This window comes from Triticum urartu, chromosome 5A, assembly GCF_056163025.1.
Source record: "Triticum urartu cultivar PI428250 chromosome 5A, HENAU_Tu73, whole genome shotgun sequence".
NCBI lineage: Eukaryota > Viridiplantae > Streptophyta > Magnoliopsida > Poales > Poaceae > Triticum > Triticum urartu.
The window spans coordinates 324,567,728-324,588,058 of NC_141877.1; the positions used below are offsets into that span (position 1 = coordinate 324,567,728).

At 44.9% G+C, this 20,331-nt stretch overlaps 1 pseudogene; it reads left to right on the plus strand.

Annotated features, from left to right (window-relative positions):
- Positions 1–2,431: 2,431 nt before the first annotated feature.
- The window catches only part of LOC125506999 (uncharacterized), a 137,165-nt pseudogene continuing 119,265 nt past the window's right edge, over positions 2,432–20,331 (plus strand).

A 20,331-nucleotide genomic window follows, 5' to 3' on the forward strand; every position in this document is an offset into this window, starting at 1 on the left:
AAGGTAATCTAGGAGTAGATCACCAGATAGCGGTCTAAATTATCCTTAGAGGAATAAGGATATGTTTCTCGGTTATGGAGGTAATAAAGAGTTCGACGTAAAGAGTAACGTCGATGCAAGCTTAACACCTATCCGGATAGCTCTGAGTAGAGATACCAGATACATATAATGGAGCAACAATTTAGAAAAGCTCCAAGTAGAACGGTTATTTGAAATGGCTCCAAATGTAGCGTAGCAGTTGCATCTATAAGATGACATAGAAATTTGCGAAGTACATACAGATCTGAATGTTGCAGACCCGTTGACTGAAACCTCTCTCACAAGCATAACATGATCAAACCCAGAACTCTTTGGGTGTTAGTCACATGGGGATGTGACCTTGAGTGTTAATCACATATCGATGTGAACTGGATTATTGACTCTAGTGCAAGTGGAAGACTGTTGGAAATATGCCCTAGAGGCAATAATAAATTGGTTATTATTATATTTCCTTGTTCATGATAATCGTTTATTATCCATGCTAGAATTGTATTGATAGGAAACTCAGATACATGTGTGGATACATAGACAACACCATGTCCCTAGTAAGCCTCTAGTTGACTAGCTCGTTGATCAATAGATGGTTACGGTTTCCTGACCATGGACATTGGATGTCGTTGATAACGGGATCACATCATTAGGAGAATGATGTGATGGACAAGACCCAATCCTAAGCCTAGCACATGATCATGTAGTTCGTATGCTAAAGCTTTTCTAATGTCAAGTATCATTTCCTTAGATCATGAGATTGTGCAACTCCCGGATACCGTAGGAATACTTTGGGTGTGCCAAACATCACAACGTAACTGGGTGGCTATAAAGGTACACTACAGGTATCTCCGAAAGTGTCTGTTGGGTTGGCACGAATCGAGACTGGGATTTGTCACTCCGTGTAAATGGAGAGGTATCTCTGGGCCCACTCGGTAGGACATCATCATAATGTGCACAATGTGATCAAGGAGTTGATCACGGGATGATGTGTTACGGAACGAGTAAAGAGACTTGCCAGTAACGAGATTGAACAAGGTATCGGGATACCGACGATCGAATCTCGGGCAAGTATCGTACCCATAGACAAAGGGAATTGTATACGGGATTGATTAAGTCCTTGACATCGTGGTTCATCCGATGAGATCATCGTGGAACATGTGGGAACCAACATGGGTATCCAGATCCCGCTGTTGGTTATTGACCGGAGAGTTATCTTGGTCATGTCTGCATGGTTCCCGAACCCGTAGGGTCTACACACTTAAGGTTCGATGATACTAGGGTTATAGGGAATAGATATACGTGGTTACCGAATGTTGTTCGGAGTCCCAGATGAGATCCCGGACGTCACGAGGAGTTCCGGAATGATCCGGAGATAAAGATTTATATATGGGAAGTCCTGTTTTGGTCACCGGAAAAGTTTCGGGGTTTATCGGTAACGTACCGGGACCACCGGGAGGGTCCCGGGGGTCCACCAAGTGGGGCCACCAGCCCCGGAGGGCTGCATGGGCCAAGTGTGGGAGGGGACCAGCCCCAGGTGGGCTGGTGCGCCCCCCCACCAAGGCCCAAGGCGCAAGGAAGAGGGGAAGGGGGGCAAACCCTAGGGCAGATGGGCCCTAAGGCCCACCCTGGTGCGCCTCCCCCTCTCCCCTCCCCTTGGCCGCCCCTAGATGGGATCTAGGGGGCTGCCGCCACCCCTAGGGAGGGAACCCTAGGTGGGGGCGCAGCCCCTCCCCTTCCCCTATATATAGTTGAGGTTTGGGCTGCCCAATACACACGGGTTCCTCTCCTTCTCGGCGCAGCCCTACCCCTCTCCCTCCTCGTCTATTGCGGTGCTTGGCGAAGCCCTGCAGGATTGCCACGCTCCTCCATCAACACCACGCTGTCGTGCTGCTGCTGGACGGAGTCTTCCTCAACCTCTCCCTCTCTCCTTGCTGGATCAAGGCATGGGAGACGTCACCGGGCTGTACGTGTGTTGAACACGGAGGTGCCGTCCGTTCGGCACTAGGATCTCCGGTGATTTGGATCACGACGAGTACGACTCCTTCAACCCCGTTCTCTTGAACGCTTCCGCTTAGCGATCTACAAGGGTATGTAGATGCACTCTCCTTCCCCTCGTTGGTGGTCTCTCCATAGATAGATCTTGGTGACACGTAGAAAAATTTTGAATTTCTGCTACGTTCCCCAACAGTTGGCGCTCCGACGGCAAAAGTGGTGATACAACAATACGTAAAACTGCTCGATACGGAGTGGATTTACCCGAGCAAAACTGGATTAGGCCTCCTTCACAACCCAACCCATTTATTTACTTGAACATCCCGATCACTCCAGCCCACGAGAAAAAAAAGAATACCATCGATCGCTTCGCTCCAGCCCACGAGGCAACAGGAAATACCATCGATCGCTCCAGAGTCCAGACAGTTCTCGGCTTCTCGCGTCTCTTCGGTTTCTCCCAAGGGCGGCGGGGACTTGAAGGCGAGGCGGCGATCTGGGGCTGGGCGAGCGGCAGGCTGACGACGAGCCGATAGTGGCCACGGTCGTCCCCTCCTTTGGCCCTTCCTCTCCTGAAGGCTGAGGCGGTTCCTTTCCTTCCGGTAAGATCACGTACTTAATAACTGATTTGGGTTGAGATAATGAGATTGATGTACTTAGGGCTTATTTAGGAACTTTTGATTGGGGATGATCAAGACCAAAGTCCAAAGAGAAAATCTATTTGTTAGCTGTTGGAAACTACCGAAACTGTAAGTTAATTAGACTGACAAACTAGTATGCAGGTTGCAGACTCTTTCCTCTAGTAATTTTAAGAAATATTTCACCGATATCACTTTGGCAACATCAAGAAATACTTGATAATCTGATACATGTAGTTGATGCAAGTAGCTTTGTTATTGTACTGTACTATGAACTTGTGATAACCCATATTCTTATTTGTGTAAAAACTAACTTCAGATTTTTTACTCACTAAATTTCAGAGATGAGGAGGTTTTTGGTTAAGAGAGCAAGGGCTGAAAATATGAATGATGTGCAACCTGAAGTAGAAGTAGAGAAATGGACTGAAAATGTGAATGATGCGCAGCCTAAAATAGAAGTAGAGCCACCAGCGCCTGACGTTGCCAATGAATTTAATCCAAATGCGATTGAGCGCGGTCCGGGAAAGAGGAAACAAATTTGTGAGTATCCTCCTAATATTCAAGACCAAGTGAGGAGAGCATATATAATGAAGGGTCCAATGCAACCAGATTTGAATAAATACCATCGTACTGAATTTGAAAGTTCGCGTTCCTCAAGAGAATTTTCCAAATCTTGGTATAGAAGGTACGACTGGATAGAATACAGTGAGTGGAAGAATGCAGCTTATTGTTTTTATTGTTTTCTCTTTAAGCAACCCGGAAGGGCTGAGCACTTTGGTTATGAAGTCTTCACAAGGATTTACAGATTGGAAGCATGCATCTAAAGGCTTCAAAGATCATATTGGTGATCATGGTAGTAAGCACAACTCTTGCGTCAAGCATTATGATGATTATAATAATCAAAGACAAAGTGTGGCAAGTAACTTTGCTAGATCAAGCAAGGAATCAGAAGAAATGTATAAGATTCGTTTAACTTGTTCTGTAAGTTGTTCAAGATATCTCACTGCACAAGGCTTGGCATTCTGCGGACATGATGAATCAACTACTTCTCTAAACAAGGGAAACTTTAGAGAGATGATAGATTTGGAAAAAACTAAGAATGAACAAGTCAGAGATGCTTTTAACCGTGGTGGTAGAAATTGCACAATGACATCTGGTGACATTCAAAAGGAGCTTGCAATGTGTTGTGCACATGAAGTTAGAAAGAAGATCATGGCAGAGCTTGGTGACAAACAATTCTCGGTGCTTATTGATGAATCACGTGATATATTTGTGAAAGAGCAAATGGCTGTGATGCTGAGGTTAGTGAAGGAAATATGCCCCAGAGACAATAATAAAGTTGTTATTTATATTTCATTATATCATGATAAATGTTTATTATTCATGCTAGAATTGTATTAACCGGAAACTTAGTACATGTGCAAATACATAGACAAACAGAGTGTCACTAGTATGCTTCTACTTGACTAGCTCATTGAATCAAAGATGGTTAAGTTTCCTAGCCATATACATGAGTTGTCATTTGATTAACGGGATCACATCATTAGAGAATGATGTGATTGACTTGACCCATTCCATTAGCTTAGCATTCGATCGTTTAGTATATTTCTATTGCTTTCTTCATGACTTATACATGTTCCTATGACTATGAGATTATGCAACTCCTGAATATCGGAGGAACACTTTGTGTGCTACCAAACGTCACAACGTAACTGGGTGATTATAAAGGTGCTCTACAGGTGTCTCTGATGGTACTTGTTGAGTTGGCATAGATCGAGATTAGGATTTGTCACTTCGATTGTCGGAGAGGTATCTCTGGGCCCTCTCGGTAATGCACATCACTTTAAGCCTTGCAAGCAATGCAACTAATGGGTTAGTTGCGGGATGATGTATTAAGGAACGAGTAAAGAGACTTGCTGGTAACGAGATTGAACTAGGTATTGAGATACCGACGATCGAATCTCGGGCAAGTAACATACCGATGGCAAAGGGAACAACGTATGTTGTTATGCGGTTTGACCGATAAAGATCTTCGTAGAATATGTAGGAGCCAATATGAGCATCTAGGTTCCGCTATTGGTTATTGACCGAAGACGAGTCTCGGTCATGTCTACATAGTTCTCGAACCCGCAGGGTCCGCACGCTTAACGTTCGGTGACGATCGATATTATGAGTTTATGTGTTTTGATGTACCGAAGGTAGTTTGGAGTCCCGAATGAGATCGGGGACATGACGAGGAGTCTCGAAATGGTCGAGACGTAAAGATCGATATATTGGATGACTATATTCGGACATGGGAAAGGTTCTGAGTGATTCGGCCATTTTTCGGAGTACCAGAGAGTTACGGGAATTCGCCGGGGAGTATATGGGCCTTATTGGGCTTTAGGGAAAAGAGGGAGGGGAGGTTGCGCTCCCCCCAAGGCCTAGTCCGAATTGGACTAGGGGGAGGGGCAGCACCCCCTCCTTCCTTCTCTTCTCTTTTCCCTTTCCTTCCCTCCTATCCTACTACATGGAAGGGGGGGGAATCCTACTCCCAGTGGGAGTAGGAATCCCCAAGGCGCGCCATAGTAGAGGGAGGGCCCTCCCCCTCCTGCACTCCTTTATATACGGGGGAGGGGGCACCCCATGGAGACACACAAGTTGATCATTGATCTTTTAGCCGTGTGTGGTGCCCCCCTCCACCATAATCCACCTCGGTCATATCGTAGCGGTGCTTAGGCGAAGCACTGCGTCAGTAGCTTTATCAACACCGTCATCACACCGTCGTGCTGACGAAACTCTCCCTCAAAGCACTACTAGATCGTGAGTTCGCGGGACGTCACCGAGCTGAACGTATGCAGATCGCGGAGGTGCCGTATGTTCGGTACTGAGGATCGGCCGATCGTGAAGACGTATGACTACATCAACCGCGTTGTCATAACGCTTCTGTTTTCGGTCTACGAGGGTACGTGGACACACTCTCCCCTCTTGTTGCTATGCATCACCATGATCTTGTGTGTGCGTAGGAAAATTTTGAAATTATTGCGTTCCCCTACAGTGGCATCCGAGCCAGGTTTATGCGTAGATGTTATATGCACGAGTAGAACACAAAAGAGTTGTGGGCGTGAGTATATACATATTGCTTGCTGTCACTAGTTGATTCTTGATTCAGCGGCATTGTTGGATGAAGCGGCCCAGATCGACATTACGCGTACGCTTACGCGAGACTGGTTCTACCGACGTGCTTCGCACATAGGTGGCTTGTGGGTGTCTGTTTCTCCAGCTTTAGTTGAATCGGATTCAATGAACATGGTTCTTTCTGAAGATCAAAAAGCAATCACTATACCGCGCTGTGGTTTTTTGATGCGTAGGTATGAACGGTTCTTGCTCAACCCGTAGCAGCCACGTAAAATTTGCAACAACAAAGTAGAGGATGTCTAACTTGTTTTTGCAGGGTATGTTGTGATGTGATATGGTCAAGACATGATGCTAAATTTTATTGTATGATATGATCATGTTTTGTAACGGAGTTATCAGCAACTGGCACAGGAGCCATATGGTTGTCGCTTTATTGTATGAAATTCAATCGCCATGTAATTGCTTTACTTTATCACTAAGCGGTAGCGATAGTCGTGGAGGCAATAGTTGGCGTGGCGACAACGATGCTTCGATGAAGATCAAGGTGTCAAGCCGGTGACGATGGTGATCATGACGATGCTTTGGATATGGAGATCACGGGCACAAGATGATGATGGCCATATCATATCACTTATATTGATTGCATGTGATGTTTATCCTTTATGCATCTTATTCTGCTTGATTGACGGTAGCATTATAAGATGATCTCTCACTAAATTTCAAGGTACAAGTGTTCTCCCTGAGTATGCACCATTGCCAAAAGTTCGTCGTGCCGAGACACCACATGATGATCGGGTGTGATAAGCTCTACGTTCACATACAACGGGTGCAAGCCAGTTTTGCACACGCAGAAATACTCAGGTTAAACTTGACGAGCCTAGCATATGCAGATATGGCCTCGGAACACCGGAGACCGAAAGGTCGAGCGTGAATCATATAGTAGATATGATCAATATAGTGATGTTCACCATTGAAAACTACTCCATCTCACGTGATGATCAGACATGGTTTAGTTGATTTGGATCATGTGATCATTTAGGTGACTAGAGGGATGTCTATCTAAGTGGGAGTTCTTAAGTAATATGATTAAATTGAACTTTAATTTATCATGAACTTAGTCCTGATAGTATTTGCATACCTATGTTGTAGATCAATAGCTTGCGATGTAGCTCCCCATTTATTTTTGATATGTTCCTAGAGAAAATAAAGTTGAAAGATGTTAGTAGCAATGATGCGGATTGGATCTGTGATCTGAGGATTATCCTCATTGTTGCAGAGAAGAATTATGTCCTTGATGCACCGCTAGGTGGCAGACCTATTGCAGGAGCAGATACACACGTTATGAACATTTGACAAAACTCGGTATGATGACTACTTAATAGTTTAGTGCACCATGCTTTACGGCTTAGAACCGGGACTTCAGAAACGTTTTGAACGCCACGGAACATATAAGATGTTCTAAGAGTTGAAATTGGTATTTCATACACATGCCCATGTCGAGAGGTATGAGACCTCTGGTAGTACTTTGCCTACAAGATGGAGGAGAATAGCTCAGCTAGTGAGCATGTGCTCAGAATGTCTGAGTACTACAATCACTTGAATCAAGTGGGAGTTAATCCTCCAGATAAGATAGTGATTGACAGAGTTCTCTAGTCACTATCACCAAGTTACTAGAACTTCGTGATGAACTATAATATGCAAGGGATAACGAAAATGATTCCCAAACTCTTCGTGATGCTGAAATCGACGAAGGTAGAAATCAAGAAAAACATCAAGTGTTGATGGTTGACAAGACCACTAGTTTCAAGAAAAGGGCAAAGGGAAGAAGGGGAACTTCAAGAAAAACAGTAAGCAAGTTGCTGCTGAAGTGAAGAAACCCAAGTCTAGACCTAAGCCTGGGACTAAGTGTTTCTACTGCAAAGGGACTGCTCACTAGAAGCAGAACTGCCCCAAGTATTTAGCGGATAAGAAGAATGGCAAAGTGAACAAATGTATATTTGATATACATGTTATTGATGTGTACTTTACTAGTGTTTATAGCAACCCCTCAGTATTTGATACTAGTTCAGTTGCTAAGATTAGTAACTCGGAACGGGAGTTGCAGAATGAACAGAGACTAGTTAAGGGTGAAGTGACGATGTGTGTTGGAAGTGGTTCCAAGATTGATATGATCATCATCGCACACTCCCTATACCTTCGGGATTGGTGTTGGACCTAAATAAATGTTATTTGGTGTTTGCGTAAAGCATAATATGATTGGATCATGTTTATTGCAATACGGTTATTCATTTAAGTCAATGATAATTGTTATTCTGTTTACATGAGTAAAACCTTCTAAGGTCATACACCCAAGGTGAATGGTTTATTGAATCTCGATCGTAGTAATACACATATTCTTAATATTGAATCCAAAAGATGCAAAGTTAATAATGATAGTGCAACTTATTTGTGGCATTGCCGTTTAGGTCATATTGGTGTAAAGCGCATGAAGAAAATCCATGTTGATGGGTTTTTGGAATCACTTGATTATGAATCAGTTGATGCTTGCGAACCATGCCTCATGGGAAAGATGACTAAGACTCCGTTCTTCGGAACAATGGAGCGAGCAATAGACTTGTTGGAAATAATACATACTGATGTATGCAGTTCGATAGTGTTGAGGCTCGCGGCAGGTATCATTATTTTCTGACCTTCACAGATAATTTGAGCAGATATGGGTATATCTACTTGATGAAACATACGCCTGAAACATTTGAAAAGTTCAAAGAATTTTAGAGTGAAGTGGAAAATCATCGTAACAAGAAAATAAAAGTTTCTAAGATCTGATTGCGGAGACGAATATTTGAGTTACGAGTTTGGTCTTCATTTAAAACAATGTGGAATAGTTTCACAAACTCATGCCACCTGGAACACCACAACATAATGGTGTGTCCGAACGTCGTAATCGTACTTTATTAGATATGGTGCAATCTATGATGTCTCTTTCCGATTTATCACTATTGTTTTGGAGTTATGCATTAGAGACAGCTGCATTCACGTTAAATAGGGCACCATCTAAATCCATTGAGACGACACCATATGAATTGTGGTTTAGCAAGAAACCTAAGATGTCGTTTCTTAAAGTTTGGGGTTGTGATGCTTATGTGAAAAAGTTTCAGCCTAATAAGCACAAAAACCAAAAAATCAGAAAAGTGCGTCTTCATAGGATACCCAAAAAGAAACTGTTGGGTACACCTTCTATCAAAGATCCGAAAGGCAATATCTTTGTTGCTAAGAGTGGATCCTTTCTAGAGAAGAAGTTTCTCCCGAAAGAAGTGAATGGGAGGAATGTAGAACTTGATGAGGTAATTGTACCTTCTCCCGAATTGGAAATTAGTTCATCACAGAAATCAGTTCTAGTGATCTCTACACCAATTATTGAGGAAGCTAATGATGATGATCATGAAACTTCAGATCAAGTTATTACCGAACCTCGTAGGACAACCAGAGTATGGTCCGCACTAGAGTGGTACGGTAATCATTTTTGGAAGTCATGTTACTAGACCATGACAAACCTACGAACTATGAGGAAGCCATGATGAGCCTAGATTCCGCGAAATGGCTTGAGGCCATGAAATCTGAGATGGGATCCATGTATGAGAACAAAGTATGGACTTTGATTGACTTGCCCGATGATCGGTGAGTCATTAAGAATAAATGGATCTTCAAGAGGAAGACGGACGCTGGTAGTAGTGTTACTATCTACAAAGCTCGAATTGTCGCAAAATGTTTTCGACAAGTTCAAGGTGTTGACTACGATGAGATTTTCTCGCTCGTATCGATGCTTAAAAGTCTATCCGAATCATGTTAGCAGTTGTCGCATTTTATGAAATCTGGCAAATGGATGTCAAAATTGCATTCCTTAATGGATTTGTTAAAGAAGAGTTATATATGATGCAATAATAAGGTTTTGTCAATCCTAAAGGTGCTAGCAAAGTGTGCAAGCTCCAGCGATCCATCTATGGACTGGTGCAAGCATCTCAGAGTTGGGATATATACTTTGATAAAGTGATCAAAGCATATGATTTTATACAGACTTGCAGTGAAGTATGTATTTACAAGAAAGTGAGTGGGAGCACTACATCATTTCTGATAAGTATATGTCAATGACATATTGTTGATCGGAAATAATGTAGAATTTTCTGGAAAGCATAAAGGAGTATTTGAAAAGAGTTTTTCAAAGAAAGACCTCGGTGAAGCTACCTACATATTGAGCATCAAGATCTATAGAGATAGATCAAGACGCTTGATATATTTTCAATGAGTACATACCTTGACAAGATTTTGAAGTAGTTCAAAGTGGAACAGTCAAAGAAGGAGTTTTTGCCTGTGTTGCAAGGTGTGAAGTTGAGTAAAGACTCAAAACCCGACCACGGCAGAAAATAGGAAGAGAATGAAAAGTCATTCCCTATGCCTCAGTCATAGGTTCTACAAAGTATGCTATGCTATGTACCAGACCTATTGTGTACCTCACCATAAGTTTGGCAAGAGGATACAATAGTGATCCAGGAGTGGATTACTGGACAGTGGTCAAAAATATCCTTAGTGGAATAAGGAAATGTTTCTCGGTTATGGAGGTGACAAAGAGTTCGTCGTAAAGAGTTACGTCGATGCAAGCTTTGACACCGATCTGGATGACTCTAAGTCTCGATCTAGGTACATACTGAAAGTGGGAGCAATTAGCTAGAGTAGCTCCGTGCAAAGCATTGTAGACAGAGAAAATTTGCAAAATACATACGACTCTAAATGTGGCAGACCCGTTGACTAAATTTCTCTCACAAGCAAAACATGATCACTCTTTGGGTGTTAATCACATAGTGATTTGAACTAGATTATCGACTCTGGTAAACCCTTTGGGTGTTAGTCACATGGAGATATAAACTAATCACATAAAGATGTGAGCTATTGGTGTTAAATCACATAAACGATGTGAACTAGATTATTGACTCTAGTGCAAGATGGAGACTGAAGGAAATATGCCCTAGAGGCAATACTAAAGTTGTTATTTATATTTCCTTATATCATGATAAATGTTTATTATTCATGCTAGAATTGTATTAACCGGAAACTTAGTACATGTGTGAATACATAGACAAACAGAGTGTCACTATACTGGTTTTCCCTTGAAGAGAAAAGGGTGATGCAGTAAAGCAGCATATGTATTTCCCTCAGTTTTTGAGAACAAAGTATCAATCCAGTAGGAGACCACGCGCGAGTCACCTCGTACCTACACAAACAAATAAGAACCTCGCAACCAACGCGATAAAGGGGTTGTCAATCCCTTCACGGCCAGTGTGACGCCCGGATAATTAGGCTACAGTAATCCCCCGTTAATGATGCCACGCCACCTCTGTCACTGTAGTTAATCTCGGATTAGTTCAAAAACCGGTACAAAATTCAAATTCAAAGTTTGGTAAATAATAAAAGTTTTCAAACATTAAAATAAGAATGTTCGGTTTGTACTAAATATTACGTAGATAAATATGCTGTAGTAACACATTTTTATAAAATGCCTAAATAATTTAAAATGATTTAAAGTAGAAAAGTAAATAAATAAAAGAATAGAAAAGACAAAAGACAAAACAAAAAAAATAAATAAATAAAGAGGAAGCACCCCCCACTGGCTCCGGCCCAGCTGGCCTTCCCAACTGGGCCAAGGCCCACCCCCACTCCTCCCAGTCAACCACCGACAGCCCCACTCCCCGCAAAATATCCCCCCTCTCCCCCGATTGGATCGGGATCGTGGAGGGGGAACCGGCCGCCGCTAGCCGCCCTCACCGCACGACCACGTCGCCGGCGCCTCCTCCTCGCCGAACTGCTCCTCTTCGTCGCGGCGTCTCCGACCTCCACCTCACGCCACACTGCCCTTTTCCCTATGATCCCTCCCGTGAGGCCGCCTCTGCTCCTCTCTCCTGCCCCCGTGCGCACGTACGTGCACGCGCTCTCGCGCCGCCGCTGCTCGCGCGCGTGTCCGCCCTTTGCTCCCCGTGACGCGCTCACCGCGCCCATGCCACGGCTCGACGGCGCGTGCGTCGCTCGCATCGCCGCGCTTCGCCTGCGCAGCCGCCGCACCCGCCTTTGTAGGCCCGCGTGACACCCGCCGGCCTCGCCCGCCTGCATCTGCCGGCCGCCCCGAGCCCCTCCCCGCACTGCGTGCACCGGCGCTCCGCGCCCCGCCTTCATCCACTCACCGCGCCTCGCTGCTTGTTCGTCGCCGCCGATGCGCCCCTGTAGCGACCCGACTCGGTAAGAGTCGAAGTCTCTGTGCTTACCGTGCTAGTCCCTGGATCGACTTGCTAGCACACACAGTACTCGATGAAATAACAGAAATAACACACATCTCTTTATTACATCGATAGTCCAGGAGCAATTCATTTATTACAAATTAGGGCATAAAGCCAATAAGCAAAAACTGCGGAAGCAAAGAAGTAAATGAGTCCAACTCCACGAGCAAGGTTGAGTGTAGAACATCGACCTATCGCACCTTAATACTTGTCGGATATATCTGCAACATGATAAGTTGCAGCCAAATGGGTCAGTACATTGAATGTACTCACAAGTCACATCATAGTGAAATGAACCTACTTTTACATGCAGTTTGGCTGGTGGAAAGCTCTAAGTTTAGTTTTTTTTTGCATAAAGCTAGTTTTTCCCTATTAAAAAAGATTGTTATTCTACTACTACACATTTGCATAGGATGAGTTGGCAAATCCAACTCCATCCATCCCCAAGTTTCATTTAAAACCCAACTATTTAATTAAAGGTGAGGAGATCTCCCGGCATTTCCACTACTAGATGCTCAAGTTGTCCGTAACCGGGGACACGGCTAATTGATTAGGTTGAAAACTCTGCAGAGGTTGTGCACTTTTCCCCACAAGACTCGACCACCTCCATGATCGGAAGATCGAGACATAGCCTTTCGAAAATATTCCCCCTTAACCCATGGATAGGCCGGTACACCTACATCATTCTACATCTGCTAGCCCATCCCGGAAGGGGTCACACTAACTACTCAACTAAGCCAGAGCCCATATTGGCCTGTGGCTGCACACGTAAGCTTCTAGACATGGGAATACGATTGATCTCTTTGAGCCTGAGCGGACGGTCCACTAGTGGTGCACCACCATGGATTTCCCATGCGTGCCCCACTGTACTTCGCCACCATTCCCACAAGTTTCCGCCCAGGTACTTCATTAATTAACTTAGGTCCTATTTACTGCATTGTCACTCAAACTTTACAATGGTCACTTCCCAATCCACATCTACTTAGCATAGCAAAAAGTCTCGGAAAAACCAAATGAACATACAACACACTAAGCTACTACAGAAATATTCCAAGCGCAAAACAACATAGTCCTATGGTTCAAGGAGTGATGTGAAGTATAGTGCATACTATGCATACTAGTAAAAATATTAAAGGGGAGAATCTAGTGTGTGAAAAATTATGGTGACAAAGGTCCAGGTGATAGGGCTTTGCTACGGTGACAGCATGCAAAAGGAATCAACTTAATCGGAGCTATGGTTTGGGAGATATGGCTATTTGAAGTTTGAATTAGAATCTGAATAAATTCAAATTTGAATCTAACAAAAGTTTGCAAAAACTATGCTACTAGATAGATCTAAACAATACGAAGAATTTGCCACTGGTTTCATCGAGTTTGGATCTACGGTTAAAAAGTTGTGGCTACGCAAAGTTCAGGGACTAATCTGCTAATTACATGGAGTAAACATAGAAAGAAATTATCGCAGACAAGTCCCTGGCCATGTGGCGGCTCTTGGCTGGCCGAGCAGTGTCCGCTGCGGAGGCTATACAGTGAACGGCCGCTAAATAAGAAAAACAGCGACGATGGCTAACTAAATAAAAACCGACGCTCGGTTTAAATAAAACCGCACGGTCTAAAGGAAACCGACCGGTAATTTTTAAAATAAAAACCACAGTTAACCGCGTACCGGTTCAACTAAAAAAACAACTAACCTAATCTAATCTAGGCCGTTGGTGTCCGATCTAACGGGCGAGGGTGGGGCGGCGGCTTACAGCGGGTGGTGGTGGCCGGCGATGAGCAGAGGACGGCGGCGCGACGTCGGGTGATGGCGGGGCAACGGCTACGGCGGTCCTCAGCGTCAGGGAAGAAGACGGGGAGGTGCAGCGCGGCTTGGGCGTCCGGATGGTGGCGTCGGGGCTCCTCAGGGGTGTCGGGGTCGGCGAGGCGAAGGCGGCGGCGCTCCGTGGGCTCCGGCGAGGTCGGGCGTCGTTGGGGCGTCGTCTTCGGCGGGACCTAGGCGAGAAAAAAGATGTGAACAAGATGCGCGAGTTCACGGTGGCAAGATTGACGAAGGAACAAGGGCTCGGGGTGGTTTACTGGCAGCGGAATGCTCCGGCGAGGTCCGTTCGGCCGGCGAGATCCAAGCGGCGACTGCGGGCGGTAGGGGCGGCGTGGGAAGAAGCGGGGCGGCAATATCGACAGAGGGGAGCCCGGGGCATTTATAGGCGAGGGGAGGGCGTGCGGGTGCCGCGGATAAGTGTTATCCGCGAGGACCTCGCCCGACGGTTGCGGGAGCGCGGCGGCGAGCTCATCCGAGCGGGGCAAGCGGGAGGTTGGGGGAGATGAGGTGGAGCGGGGCCCAACAGTCAGTGGCGGCGGCGGTAGCGAGAGAGGGTGGGCGCGGAGCGGTCGACCGGTGCGTGAGGTTTCGGGCGCTGGCCTTAGGCCAAATGGCCAACTGGGCCAGTTGGGGCGCTCATGGGCCGAACCCAGTTTCGGTCCAGGCTGCGGTGAGTGCGTGCGTGCGTGTTTTTTTTGGAGACTAAAGTGCTCATAACTAATTCAAAAGAATTTCTAAAAACACCAAATAAATTTCTAAAATAACTACGTAATATTTAGAGCCTAATGAACATTAACTTAAGCACAAAACATTTTGAAAATAATTTTCCTAATGCAACTAATGCACGTTTTGCAAATAAATAATTACCAAACAACTCCAAAACTTAAAGTAATATTCAAAATAAAATTTCCCACTCTTTTTATATTTTGATGAAGTCATCTTATCCCCTCTCATTTGTTTTTATCGGGTGGAAAACTATTATTTGAATATTTCAAAAACTCCAAAATGCAAAGAAATATGATATGCATTGAATGATTCTATTAACATCCAAATTAATAAAAATTGGGATGTTACAGCCCCGCTGCCTGCACACCATGAGCTCGCTCCGGTCGAGCTCCGGCCTCGTCCCGCAGCCCTCGCCCTGGCTCCGCCGCGCCCACTCACTGTCGGCCCCGTGGTCGCCATCCAGCTCGCGCCGACCGTCGCCGCACCCGCTGCCGCACGCGCCGCGCCGCTCCTTCCGCGCCCGCCGCTGCAGCACCCGCCTCCGTCCGCCGCACCACCCCGCGACCACGCCGGCGTGCGCGCTCCCTGCTACTTCCCTTCCCCGCGGCTGCTGCAGCTCGCTGCGGTGGTCGCCGGGGCCCCGCTACGCCCCGCCCCGCGGCTGTCCTGGGCAAGCGCCCTGTCGGGCGGGCGGGCACCCGCTAACCCGCCCCGTTGCCTCCCCTGTGTCACTGACCGTAGGGGCCCACGCCCCTGAGAACGTTTTAAAAAAAGAATTAAAAAATATAATAAATAATAATAAAATTAATTAATTAACTAACTAAATAATTAGCTTAATTAATTCTGTTTAAGTTAAATAATTAAGTTTAATTAAGCTAATAACTAGTTAACCTAATTAACTACTGTTAATTAGTCAAACAGTCGCTGACAGGTGTGACCCGCCTGTCAGGTTGACCAGGTCAACGGTCAACTGCTGACATCATGCTGATGTCAGCATGCACTGTTCTGGATAATGTTGATTTAAATAATTAAATAAATCCTAAAAATGATTTAAATCTTTTAAAATTAATATAAAATAAACCGTAGCTCGGATGGAAAAACTTTGTACATGAAAGTTGCTCAGAACGACGAGACGAATCCGGATACGCAGCCTGTTTGTCCACCACGCATCCCTAGCATAGCGAACACGCAACTTTCCGCCTCCGATTCATCTGTCCGAAAACGCGAAACACCGGGGATATTTTCCCGGATGTTTCCCCCCTTCACCGGTACCACCTCATACCGCGTTAGGGCACACCTAGCAACATTACTTGTCATGTCATGCATTGTTATGCATCTGTTTGCATTGTATTCATTGTTTCTTCCCCCTCTTCTCTCTGGTAGACTACGAGACTGACACCGCTGCTGGTGCCCCGATCGACTACGCTGTTGACGACCCCGCTTTCCTGCCAGAGTGGTGTAGGGTGGAACCCTAAGTGAAGATCTTTCACGAATTGGAGGGGGAATCCCTAAGAATAAGATGAACACAAGAGGGAAAACACTCAATTGACTAGATCCAATCACACATATGCTAGATCCAATCACACAAAGAGAGATACAATGATTCAAAAACAACAAAGAAAAGATACAAGGTGCTAGTTCATCCCAATCCTATGAGGAATGAGGTCTTGGTGATCCTATGATGGGGATCTATCCACTAGGGATCTTCTCCATAGGAGGTCTTGATCTATCCACTAGGGATCTTCTCCATAGGAGGTCTTGATCTCCAATGGAGAGGTCTCTCTCTCTCTCTCAAGAGGAGGAGTGGTACAAGGAGCAAAGCTCTCATATGTCTATCATATCCTTTGCTAACCCTAACAAATGGTCTAGGTACGGAATATATAGGTGGCTGGAGGTGAGGGACGAGGTGGATGAAGAGGAGGCCCAAACAGTAATCACAGCCGTCCATCCTGTAGGTCCCGTGCGCACGGGGGTCCCGTGGGCACGGTACAGGCCCGTGCACACGGGGTGCTCCGGCGCGAGCTCTTTGTGTAGCCTGTGCGCACGGGGTCTTCAAGGCCCATGGGCACGGGGTCGCCTGGGAAGTGCAGAGTTGATCTTCGTGCACTCCTCCTTCTTCCTTGTGGCCTTGGGGTACTTCTCCTTGGCCTCCGGGAAGCTCCTTAGCTGCTTGGCGGCGGTCGCCCTCGTACCTAATGATGCACAATGTTCCGTGGTGAGGTAGCGACCAAGTCCCATAGATATTCATGTAAATCTTAAAGAGGAGCGGGTTCACCTTAAGTCTGGTAGGTCCATTTGGGGCTTGATGTGCTATGAAGGTGTACATGGAGATGAACGTAGGATGCTCCGCATCATCTCCCCTCCCTTGGGAAAGATCCGACCTCGGATCGTGATCCTCATCACCATGGAAACGGTTGTCGTGGACAGACTTGAAGTTGGACGGAGTTGAAGACATTGCGCAATCCAAGTACTCCAAGGTGTCTCCGGAGTGGTATACATGCAAAAAGAGCAAACACAAGCGACACTCGGAAATACAATGGTTAGCGCACACAAAGGTCCATCAAATAAGCAAGAGTCCGTGCGGCAAGATTGTTTGTGACAAAGTGCATGAAGCTTATCAAGATTATCTATAAAGATATGCAAAGCATTCTTGGGCGCAAATTCAATCATTGTGCACACATATGTGTTGCGAATATGATCAATGCAACCACAGTGCAAAATGATGTCATAGTGAGACGGTTTATCAATAGCATGAATATGGCAATGGATGCTCAATATGAATGAGTTATCATGCAATTGATGGTAGAAGATATGATCATGATGTATGAATATGCCATCAAGAAAGATCACAACAAATTTGCTAAGGAAATGCACAAGCTCACATATCATGGATGACATTGAAATAGGTGCAACAAGGCAATCATAATGTGAGTCAATCCATGCATAAGATGCAAATTTGTCATGTGTATGATATGTCCATCGAGCATGACATGGGTGAGCACAATCAACAAGTATGGAGGTGTTGGCGTACCAATGCTCGATGTCGTTGCATGAGTGGAGGTTCGAAGGTGCATCCAATAAGTCCGAGCGCTCCTCAACTTGAAGGTTCATGGGTTCCATCTCCAATGTCGGTCCTCCATCCAATAGATGTAACATGTAGACAATAAGAAGGAAACAACAATGAAAGAGTGACCCATCCAATATGCATATTTGAGGATGGCTCAAAGGGAAGGAGTTCACCTTTAGGAGATTCTCGCAAATGTTGGTGTTGCACATCGTGTATGCCTTCACATGACCAAATTGTGTCATGACGGTATCGCCTTGTGAATCCTTCAACATGAAAGAACATGACAAACACTTGGAAAAACAAATGAGGTTATCAGAGATGCAAAACCTATCATTCATGTGGTAAAATACCCAACAAGTGGATGCATCATGCTCATCATAAGAAAGTACAAGGGAGCATTTCATAGTATGGAGGCATATGATGATGCGAGGACAATCAAATACAATAGGCTCAATCAAGCAAGCATGCATCACAAGTAAAGTGTCCAAGTCTCCATGATCAATAAGCATAGATGCAACAATTGGAGGCAAGCGACAATGAACAAAATATATCATGTGAGAGGCATGAACATATACGTCATCAACCCAAGAAAGCAATGAAGAATGGAACATGGGTGATGCGACAAAGCAAGAAATCATGGGAATCAAGGTAAGCAACCTAGTATAGCGAAGATGCAACATACTAGAAAGAATCATGTCAAGTATGTCATGTGTGCAAATGGTGGGCATGAATAATGCACAAGACATATCACAAGCATGAAAGGAGGATATGAGCAAAATAGCATCAATAGCATGAGGCACATGATAAACATGGCAGTAGCAACAAGGATCTCCATGAAGCATGCAAATAAACATATGAGTAACATAATTGTGAATCATGGGTAGATGCAAGCAAGGGTCACAATTGCATGGCAAAGGCATAGAAGCAAGCATAGCATGCAAAGTGAACACGGTAAAATGAGCGAGAAGCGAGAAGCAGTATATAGCCCATAGCCGTGTGAGAGCCAAGTGAAAGAGATGCGCGTAGTCGTTGCGCGAAGAGAGTGGTGGAAAGGATAGTTCACGGGATCCCAAGTCATCTTTTCTCTCAAGAGCTCGTTTCGTCAACTCTTGGAATTGAGAGGTTGACGCGTATACGTGAGTACCTACACAAAACAAAGACAAAGGAAAAATTGTGTGTGCATGGTAGATGTACACATCATCCATCATGATGCGCACATGCTTGTGTTGGTTAGCACAAAATAGCCAATGCTCAAATAAATGAGATGCGTGATATAGAAACATGTCATCCATCATGATAGGTTTGTTGTTATGTATAGCATAATGGAGACTCAAATTGTGTAATGCATCACAAGAAATATGTAGAGCATTGTTATTCATGGAATGCATAAGGTGCAAGCAATTATGAGAATCATGCAATGTATGGAATGCATCAAAATCTCCTAATATGTATGAGGAAACTATGGGGGTCTCCTCATGAGCATTAATGGAAACATCACATGGAGAATATTGACAACATTCAAAACAATGCATATTTGGAGCAATGTGATCATGGCATGGCATAGTAGATAAATTGCGCAAATCATGTAAAGGAAGCATGGCAATATCATCACATGAAAAACAAAAGCTAATGACCATCATCTCGTCATCTATGCCATAAGTGCAAACGGGATTGATTTGAATGGGGCATGCATAGTTACTATGTTGAGATTGAAAAGATGCAATATGGGAGATCTCACTCATAGCATATGACAAGGTTAATGGATTGTCAAACATGATGTGACCAAAGAATTTTCACATGATATCCTATGTAGCATAGCATCACAACTAGGCAACTCAACATGCTCATCATCATATTTATCATAAATAGGTAAGTCATGACATTAGGAAGTCGCACTAGCATGAAGCATGGGTATAGGTGTGTCAACATCATGCAAGCAATCATTCGTAAAATAGTCCACTAGTGGGACAAGAGAAGCACCATCACCTATGTTACCTTTGGAGCATCGCTCATGTGTTGTAGGTGAGGTGTCGAAGACCAAGTCATGGTCAACTTCATCTTGATGGAACCATGTGGGGGGTGCATCTTCTTCCACCATGGCCATCATTGTCTCCATTGGAGGCATGGACTCGTCGAGGGTAGGCATGTCGTCATGTAGGAGACCTAGCACCAAAGAAGAAAACACACTAGGAGTAGAGGTTAAGTCGTTAGAAATCAAAGTGGCCTCACATGCCGTGTCAACTACCTCACTCACTAAGTGTTGTGGCTTACTCCCTCCCTCTCGGATGCTCTCACTCATATGGTTGGTGGAGTCACTCAAATGGCTCTCAACCTCACATAGGATGTGTGGCATGCTCTCAAGTGTGGGGCTAGTGGTGGTCACACTCATCCTCTCATAGGAAATGCTCTCAATGTCACGTGTGGTGGAGTCACTCATGTCACTCATGTGGTGGTGGCTCTCCTCACATGGCAATTGGGGCATCTCGTCACATGTCATTGTCAGAGAGATGTTGGTGCAAATGTCTCCATGCTCAATCATGTCGTGGTCGTAGCCGTGGATGAAGGCCGAAGATGGCACATCATCACTCTCCTCAAAGACCAAAGATAAGGTCTCATGAGTGG